Source organism: Sceloporus undulatus, chromosome 1 (assembly GCF_019175285.1).
Source record: "Sceloporus undulatus isolate JIND9_A2432 ecotype Alabama chromosome 1, SceUnd_v1.1, whole genome shotgun sequence".
NCBI classification, from domain to species: Eukaryota; Metazoa; Chordata; class Lepidosauria; order Squamata; family Phrynosomatidae; genus Sceloporus; species Sceloporus undulatus.
Genome location: NC_056522.1, coordinates 295,188,361 through 295,198,234, shown reverse-complemented (window position 1 = coordinate 295,198,234; position 9,874 = coordinate 295,188,361).

Below are 9,874 nucleotides of genomic sequence, written 5' to 3'. Positions count from 1 at the left end.
AAGAGTAAAAGAGGTGAGATGAGAAAGAAGGAGGTTAAGAAGAAGAGATTTTCAGGTAGGAAGAAAAGGGAAGCAAAAGAAGGATTTTTGGTTGGGTTCATGAGAAATTGGCTCTTCAAAAATCCATGCAGGTATTTTCATGTCTTCCAGGCTCAAGATGGGATGAAAGGGCAGGGGTGAGTAAATCACTGATGACTGTTTCCAGCTTCCCTCTTCTTCCACATACTTTTATGACCCATAAAAATAAGTGTAAGAGTTACATTTTTACCACGTAAAAGTATTTGAATCTGATTTTTAAAAGTTTATTAATGACTGACCAAACACATTTAACACTCTCCCACTAACTTGCTCTTCTCAAGCTATACAACTGGGCACTGTGAAATAAATTTTATCTTCAAGACAATGACGTTTCACAGGAATACAATCAATATGTTCACCAGGTAATTCAGACTTAAGAGCCATATTTCTCCATCTCATAATCCACATTAATATGATTGTTTCTTTTACGTATTAATAACCAAACATTTAAAAACAACATTGATATAGTGATTTAGTGCAATGAATGGGACAAATAGGATTGCTCTGGTCCCTGGTTTATCAGAGAGATGAACACATGCACTTCTTCACTTGAACTGAGAAAGCATATAGGATATAACATCTGTCTAAGGCCACAGTGCAATTCCTTTAATTTATTACTTTCGTAAAACTGTATCTTCTGAAATCCAATAGAGGGAGCTCAAAGAATATGAAATTGCTGCTAAAATAGATCCTTCTGTCTTCAGAACAGCCATAGCAAAACAAGGCAAACTTTTGTGTCTTCACATGTACATACATGCAGAGTGTCTATAAATTTGATAATTTGTTATCAGTGGTACTCAAAGAGGTGATCCATAGAACAGTGCCGGTCTGCAAGCCCCTCCCATGATCAGTCACCAAGACTTCTGTATAGTTGAGCCTCCCTAGGTATTACAAATCAGAATGGCCTAGTTTATAGCTCTCTTTGCATTGGCTAAATGGGATCTGATATATTTCTCCTTTCCATGATACACTTAATTTGTGCTTTGACCAATTTTATAACATTTCATTCACAACTTTCTGTTCTTGTTTTTATGGTAGTCACATTGTTAGCTGCCCTGAGGTATTACTGTTGCTGTTGTTATTTACTCTATTTTGTGTTTTTTCTGGTTTGTACTATACGAACATGCATGAACGTATGCAAGTACACCAAATTCATAATGATCTGCCTGCCGGTTTTGAGTCCCTGCTCCCTGCACCCCACCATTTGAAGGTGCTCACTATCTGAAGGGCTGCTCAGTGCAAAAGAATTATCATAGTTGTCCATCAACCACCAGCACCTGGACAGCAGTCTGAGTAGGAGCAAAGATCATTTGGTCATGCAAGTCTCCATTTGGGTGCTAAATATCACATTTCTATTTAAATCCAGTATTGTTTCCCCTTCACCCTTTATCTAGACATATAAATCAGAATTGTGCTAATCCTATATTTTTGATGATGGGTGTGTAGCCACCCTAATGCAGATTGTATGCAGACAGTCTTCACACTGGGATTCAAGCTGCAGAAGACAGTCGAACCTTCAATAAATTCTTGTCCAGCTGTTTTGTATAGGATTGCTGAGATGAAAGAAAGTTCAATCCAGTATTAACAGTTACTAAAATTGATCCATGAATCCAATAGAACCTAAGGTAGCTGGGAATAAAAGGTCCCACTAATTTCAATGGGTTTACTTTAGATAGGAATAACATTGGATTTAGCCCAAAGTAGTTCCTGCAAAGTAGATACTCTGTCCATTGGTGTTCTGGAACTGTATAGATAATTGCAGCTGTGTGCTTTCCAAATTGTTTCCAAATTATGGAAACCGGCAACCTATCATGTTTTTTTTTTTTACAAGATTTGTTCAGAGGGGGTTTACCATTACAATCCTCTGAGGGTGAGAGAGTATGATTTGCCTAGGATCACCCAGGAGAGTTTCCATGGCTGAGTGTGGATTCAATTCCTGGTCTCCAGAGTCAAAGTCTAAGACTCACACCACAAACAGCAGCTCGCTCTCTCTCTCCTTTACGCCATGAGTCATCACCTCACCCTTCCCAGGAAATGGAAAGGTTTGAGCTCTGTTAAAAATTCTGTACGAAAGGGAGTTGCCTTGCAAGTTTGCAGGGTGGGTATTATCTTTCATTCCTGTCCAAAAACCAGTACAGGATATGACAAGGTTGATTACTCATACTGATTCAGAAATAGTAGTTAAGAAAGCAATTCCTTTATTCAAGAGCATATTTTCTTTTAAAAAACCTTCCTCTTAAAAATAAAAAAGGTGAAAATGGTTTTCCTATTCTAACAGCAACCCCAAATGACATATTGAAATCCAGATGTAAGCAATAAAGGCTGTGTTCCAAATTTCTCTTGGAAGCTTATGTTTCAAGGAACCAGAAATACATCTGCAACTCTCCTAATACTAGCAATACCTGTACAACTAATAATTGGTACAACTTGAAGCATATATGTGCATCCAGAGCCTAGAAAAATTACTTTTTTTTCAACTACAGCTCTCAGTACCAGCCTATCAGAATAGCTACTGGTCATCCTAGCTGGGTGACTCAGAGAGCATTCTACAAGGTGTAGGGAAAGCAGTGATACATGAAAGAAGCAGCAACAGATGATCTAAATAAGGGCCACTTTATTGTGTGTACTATGTTTATTCCATTTATACCTACCTTTCCTCAGAAAAGGTTCCCCTTGAGTCATATAAGTGCTTTCCCTTATTATATCCTGCCAACAACCCTGATTTTGGAGTTGACTGAGACATAGAGTCTTAGCCATAAACATAGCCACACTAAGGACATTATTGCACATGGCTTTTACACTGTGATGACACCAAGAAAGAAGCTGCTTTGGCAATGCTTACTGCACAGTGACACCTCTGACATGTAGCTGCTCTCTCCCAGACCTGTCCCTTTTTGTCGACAGGGAAAGCCCATCAATGACCTGGCAAGTGCACATGTTCCCAGGAGCAAAACATCACTATTGGGACAGTTATGTGATTACCAGTCACTGGGTGGGAGTGGAAACATACCACTTGTAGAAATAGCTTTTCTACAAATAGTATGTTTCCATTTTTGTTTACTAGCCTGACTGCTGTGAGATCAGGGCTCATGTGATAAAATCCTAAGTGGGAAATTTGAGCCCTAGACCAGTCTCCTAACCAGCTCATCCCTTTAAGGAGCAAAGCTTATGTAAACTGTAGCTGGCGGTGTCGATATTCAACTGTAGCTGGCGGTGTCGATATTCAACAAATGGGTTGCTGGCCCAAATTTTACCTTGACCCAGCTGCCTGCAAAATCCTACCATTTGATAATTTTAGATGATTAAGGAGCCAGACCCAGGATTTTTCTCTGCCTCTCTTTCAAAGATGAATTTGAAAAGCTGTGAAAGCAGTGAAAAGTTATGAGCATTTATTCATTTGCATGTTTATTATATTTATGTCCTGTCTTTCTCCGAGAGAATGATACTTTAGGGAGTCAGGATTAATACAGTTCAGGTAAAACAAGTAGAATTAAAACAGGTAAATAAATTGAAAACACAAATGAAAGAGAAATAATGGCAGAGCACCTAACCAGTTAAATCTGCTGCACCAAATAAAAATTGGTCCCAGCTGGCAACAACAGGAGGCAAATGGCTAGCCCAGTTTCCCTTGGCAGGAAGATACAAAATTTGGTACACAGAGAAAAACCCTCTTGTTTGTCCCCAAACATTTTATAGTTTTATAGCTTACCACTAGCATTTTTAATTTTATTGGGATACAAATTTGTTGTTGTTCTGTACCTTCAAGCTGTTTCTGACTTATAGCTACCTTAGGGAGACCCTATCTTGGGGGGAGGGTCAAGGGGCAAGATTTGTTCAGAGTGAATTTGCCATTGCCTTCTTCTGAGATTGAGAGAGTGTGATTTCCCAAAGTCACCCAGTGGGTCTCGATGGCTGAGCAGGGACTCAAACCCTGTTCTCAAGGCATAGTCCAGTGCTCAAACCACTATGGACTGCTGCTACAGTGATTTGAGGATTAATGCAGTTTGACACCATTTAACTGCCTATGGAATCCTGGGATTTGTAGTTTGTTCTGTCACCAGAGCTCTCTGACAGAGAAGGCTAAATACAAAACTACAAACTTCAAAATTACATAGCACTGAGCATGATAGTGAAAGTGGTGTCAAATTGCATTAATTCTGCAGTGTAAATGCAGCCCATGCTGGATAATCAATAACTCGGTTAGAAAGCTCCCAGGTCCTAGGAAACTCTTCTGGTCAGCAGTTTGCCTGTTGCATTCTGGATGAGCTAAAGTTTCCAAACATGTCATTGTAACTGGTCCCAACACTCAGCAGGCAGTTTAAAAAATAAAATAAAATTCAGATATGTCTTTGCCATTTAAGTTTGGTGGCTGTCGTGTTAAGGGGATTTAGCTTGTTGAATGCTGTTATTTGGCCCATTAGGCTTAACTGTGCAAACATACCCTGGCAATCATTATCAAGATGACCAATAATGTACACAGCATTCCAATGGTTTCCTTTCTTAAAACATTTGGAGGATAAGAAGAACCATTATTTACACTTCCTCAACCATTGAAACGTACAATTGTCAAATTAGATCCATTCAAAGGTTGGAATGATTAACGTACTTGGTTTAATCATTCTTCTACCATTATTTTAACACTTTAGTATTCATGTTACCACTGTTTTTTGTTGTTTAATGAAGGATTTTTTTTTAAAAATAACAAAATAGAGAAATGGCTTCAAAATGGCATCCTCAATGACACTCCCGAATAATTTGAAATATTCATATATTTCTCTTTACCAGCAAAATATATGCTAACATTAAAAGTAAAATCAGAATGAAACTAATATTGTTCTTCATTATCCTTGTTATCGAGTTTGGATTTATATAAATTTTGGGTGCCAAGCGATCAAAAATCATGACCCTTGACTGACCCCATCGGCAGCCGCCATTATCCCAAAAGTGAGCTGACCACGTAGCCAGGCAGCCTTGCAAGGCATGGCTATAGCAAAGGTAGGTTTAAACCTTACAGAAACCAGTTCTGGGAGTTGCCCTACCAGTTTTTGCAGGCAACCCTAAAGAATGAGGACAAAGGAAGTTTGCCTCACCTATTGATGGCATTAAGTACTCAGCCATCTAGATATTAGTCCTCTCTCAAAGAAGTGGCAGACCCCTTTTGTGTATCCATTGTTTAGCTTTAGTCTTAGTCAATAGACAACCATTAAGACCTTTGTTCCACAGGTAGCCTTAGCCTGTAGATATGTTTCGCAGTATAAACAGGACCTAGATTTCTGCCCTCCTTTGGGCTTGTGAGCTGAAGTTCCAAACTTCAAACTCTGTCGAGCAACTGCTCCGGAGATCTCTTGGGCACTGCGCCCCACTGAAATCACTTGGGCAAGCCAAAGCCCACTGTCTCTTTCAGGCCTCTTGTTAGCTTAGCCCTCTGGAACTTAGCTCCTAGCCACCGCGGTCGCCGCTTGCTGTCCCCGTTCCCCACGGCTGTGTTCACCTTCCAACATCCCTCACATCTGTCGCTTGGAGAAGACTCCTAAGGTAATTATTTCAACGGTGCCTCTATCCTTTCTCCTTTATCCCCAAACTCTTCCCCTCCCTTGCTTTAGCATTGAATGTGTGTGCATGTGTGATCCCTTTTGTTGTGTGGCTTTAATAAATGTTTATATTTTAATTGCAACTCATTAGCATTGGAGTCTCTGTTTCTTGGGGTTGGACTAGATGACCTCTGGGATACACATAGGGGCACGATCCGCTGCGTGCGTTGTTAGGACACGCCTCTCGTATTTGAGCTAATTAAATTCCCCTAATTCGATCCTTCCTAACATCCTGAAAAATAATATGTTATGCTAATGCTTGTATGTTCTGTCTGCATTCTGGATAGGTTAGGCTAGTCTAAGAAGTAGCAACTTCTCCAAAACAAGCCAACCTAAGGACTTAATAGATAAAACAGGAATTGAGTTCTAGTGATGTCAAATTACTGTAATTCCATATTGTAAATCCACACCTTGAAGAAAGACATGCCATGTGCATGCCCTAAGTAAATTAATCAATCTAGTTAAAGCCTTCTAAAGTATTGATACCAAGACAGAGAAATTAGATTATGTGTTAACATTTCTGGTAGACACCACATAATTCTGGTAGATTATGTGTTGCCATTTATGATGCCATATAAGTATTATTTATTATTACAGCTATTAACAAGATGCAAGGAGTTTTTATGTGCCTATAAGGACCTTTCTAAACCAGTCAGGTTTACATTTAGGTTTACAGTTGGGTTTACATTTAGATTTACCGTCAGGTGACATTTAATCTCCTCAGTTAAATGCTTCCTTGAAATCATAGTTTTAGGCAAATAGGCACAAGAATCATGAAAGTTGGGACGAATATTCCAAGAGTGTTCTCTAGATATTTATAATAAGCAAAATAATTCCTCCCTTAGTGCTGTTTTGGCTAAAATCAATTTTGTAAGACAAAGTTCTTCTTGAGTCCAAAACCAGCTGCAGAAAATTTGGCATGTTGTCATGGGAAAGAAACCCCAAAGCATTACATATGGAAATACTGAGTAAGAATAACAAGGATACATGTGAACTTCTTAGGAGACACAGAATAATATAAATTGTTTTCAAGTGTAAAATAATAATAATAAAAAGGAGGCAGAGGCTTTCTTTGGAAACTCCATTGGAAGGAAGCAAACTTTAAGGGAAAACATCTAAAAATAATCTAGTGCACCCATTTCCTCGAACTGGAGGAATTAAAAATGTAGCTTTGTTTACAGCATGGATTTCTTGCTCTTAAAATACACCCCCAACCCCCTTTTATTCCCGTGGCATTAGGATAATTATTATGCAGTAACTAGTGATCTCACTACAATTTAAAATTTCTAGATTTTTTTGTATGGTTACTGTTTTTTTGTGGATTGTAAGATGCTAAGGGAACACTTTAGGCTGAGATATGATCTAAACATAAACATATCATACCATGAAAGAAGGGTTAAAATGAAGACATATTTACATGGACTGGAGACTTATTCTCTCTCAGTTTGAGCTGCTATTTGCAGAGCTGTTTCTTAGAAACACACTGCTATGGAAATCAAATAGGCACAGAGTGTTAACAGAATAGGGCGTGTAAGTGATTTCTGTGTCAAATGTACAAACAGAAGTCCATGTCTTTCCCACAGTAGTGGTGTAACCTGGCAAATGATACCATATATATGTTTGGTTCCAGCTAGACATTTTGATATGCAACTTCCCCCACCTTCATAGTTTCTTCAGATCCATTGCATACAGCAAAACATGTGTTCACTTGCAAGAAGAATATTGATTGAAGTCTTTTCTCTGAAGAATATTTTCTGCTGCTTTGTCATCAATCTTCTAATATCAGCACAACTACCTGCTTACCGGTGCTTTGTTTGATCCTCTGAAAACTTGTCCAGTGAGGTGTTCTTTTCACTACAGCATGAAACTGGGACAAAAGTGCTAGCACTGTTTGTAACCTTGATAATACATTTTTTGTATAAAGAAAATTTGAAGGCCATTGTGCTTTTGGGGATAAGGAACTTGGTTTCCTATATATAGTTTAGCTACAATCCTGAGATACAAATATGATTGCTATGATCCATGGATGCTTTCCCAAGGATGTAGAAAGCTGCCTTATCCAAAGTCTGGCTGCCAGTCCATTCAGCCCAGTATTGTCTACTGCAGGAGTGGAAATCTTGTGGCCCGCTTCATGATATTGGACTGTAATTCCCAGTCACATAGCTAGCAGAGCCCATGATGAGGAATTCTGGGAATAATAATCCAACATCTGGAAGGCTGTATGACTCTCCACCTGGCCTACAGTAACTGTTGGTGACTCACCATGATTTCAGACAAGGAATTTGCAGTCCTGTCAGTGTCAGGAAATGTACTTGGGACCTTTTGTCTGCAAAGCATTATGTGTTCTACCACTGATCTATGGTGCTTCTCCACAGCCTTTCATCTTTTCCACTTCATGGAAGATCTGCCCAGGAAGTGCAGGTATTTCTAAGCCCCTAACCCACCAGAATCCTGTGCACAGATATTAATTCATTCTCTGTGCATGAAACCTATACACTATTTCATTGTGTGTGGATAGTGAGAGACTTCTGTGCCTACACAAAAAAATTTGTTTACATAAGCATTGGCACAAACAGGTAATGTGTATTTACATTAAACTATATGCATTATGTGTGGTTTGTAATGCCCCTTTGTGCATTACTTTATCTGGACTTAGACTAGTGGTATATCATTAAAAAGTAAGCAATAAATAGTTAAACGTATGATCTGAAACTGACTACTGGGAGAAGGGCATTATGAACAGCTGAAACCTAATACTAGGGATCTGTACTTAAAAAAAGTTTTTATCTAAATAAAGATTACACAGTGGGCCCTTGGTATCTGCAGAGGTTTGGTCTCAGGACCCCCTGTATATACTAAAATCTGTGGATGCTCAAGTCCCATTATATATAATGGCACAGTAAAATAGTGTCCTTTATAAAATGGCAAAATCTAGGTTTGCTTTTTAGAATCTTTAAAAACATATTTTCAAGCCATGAATGGTGGAATCCATGGATGTAGAATCGGTGGATACGGAGGGCTGACTGACTGTAAGTCTGATACAGGAATAACTGGAATAAATTCAACAGCCACTCATAGACTGGCTTTAGAGAATAATGTTTTGATTCTGATCAGGTAATCAGCTACTATTTCTTTTCTATTCATAACAGAAGCATTTTCCCCCAGGTGAGTTTTCAATTAAATGATTCCCACTGCTGCCAATCAAATGACATTGTACAGTTGTTCCTTCTTTTTGACATCAATGGATTTTTGGGAGCATTCAGACTACCTTTTAACCCGGAGGAGAAATTGATCCTTCCATGTGAAGTTCATATTGGGCCCGATTCTGTCACAATCCATTTCGAGGCATGCACAAGCAAATGCCCCTTAGCGCGGGGTATCCAGATTCGGGGTAAAATCTGTCTTTTCTGAAAAAAAACCTGGGTTCTGTGAAATATGAACTTGCCCCTGATCATGATTGGGGCAAATTCAGGGAGAGATTAAAATCAAATGGTGGGCAGAGGGCAGAGCATTCCCTCCCCTCATTGGAGGAGGCGGAGGAGGAAAGAGCCTGGATGCCAAAAGGGGAATCTGACAGGAGGCAAAGGGTGAGAGGAGGCTAAAAGGGGAAATCAGGGTGGTTGATGGGGGCTGCAAAGGGCTGTCAGAGGGAGGGCGGGGGGGGGGACTGGAGAAAGTGACGGATGAGGAGGAGGATGAAGGAGCTGCGGGAAGAAGGGAGCCATGGAGGGCATTCTATAATGGAGCAGGAGGATGAAGGAGCCAGGGCAGCTCAGAGGGAGGGTCGGGTCGGAAGGAAAGAGGAGGAGGAGGATTGCCAAGGGAAATTGGGCTGCGGGGCCAAGCCAGAGGGATGTAGGGAAATCAGGCTGCAGAAGGAGCCTCTTTTATTTTTGACAATCTATGCACATGATTTTTTGGGTGACATGTCTGTGTGCTTGCTTGTGCTACTTTCATTTCCTCTTGCTCCTGGAATATTATTATTTGTGTTATATGTGGATGCAACAGTCAGAATGCCTGCACTGCATTTCCCTTTTATTCCCAATTGATTCCATGGGTCAGTTGGAACTGACAGGTCACTCTCTCTCAGCCTCAGTGGAAGGCAATGGCAAACCTCCTCTGAAGAGAATGTAAGCAGGAGGAAAAGGGTCAGTTCAGTTCAGGTCAGAGACAGGGCATGAATGGAGCTCCCATCAGGCACCTTC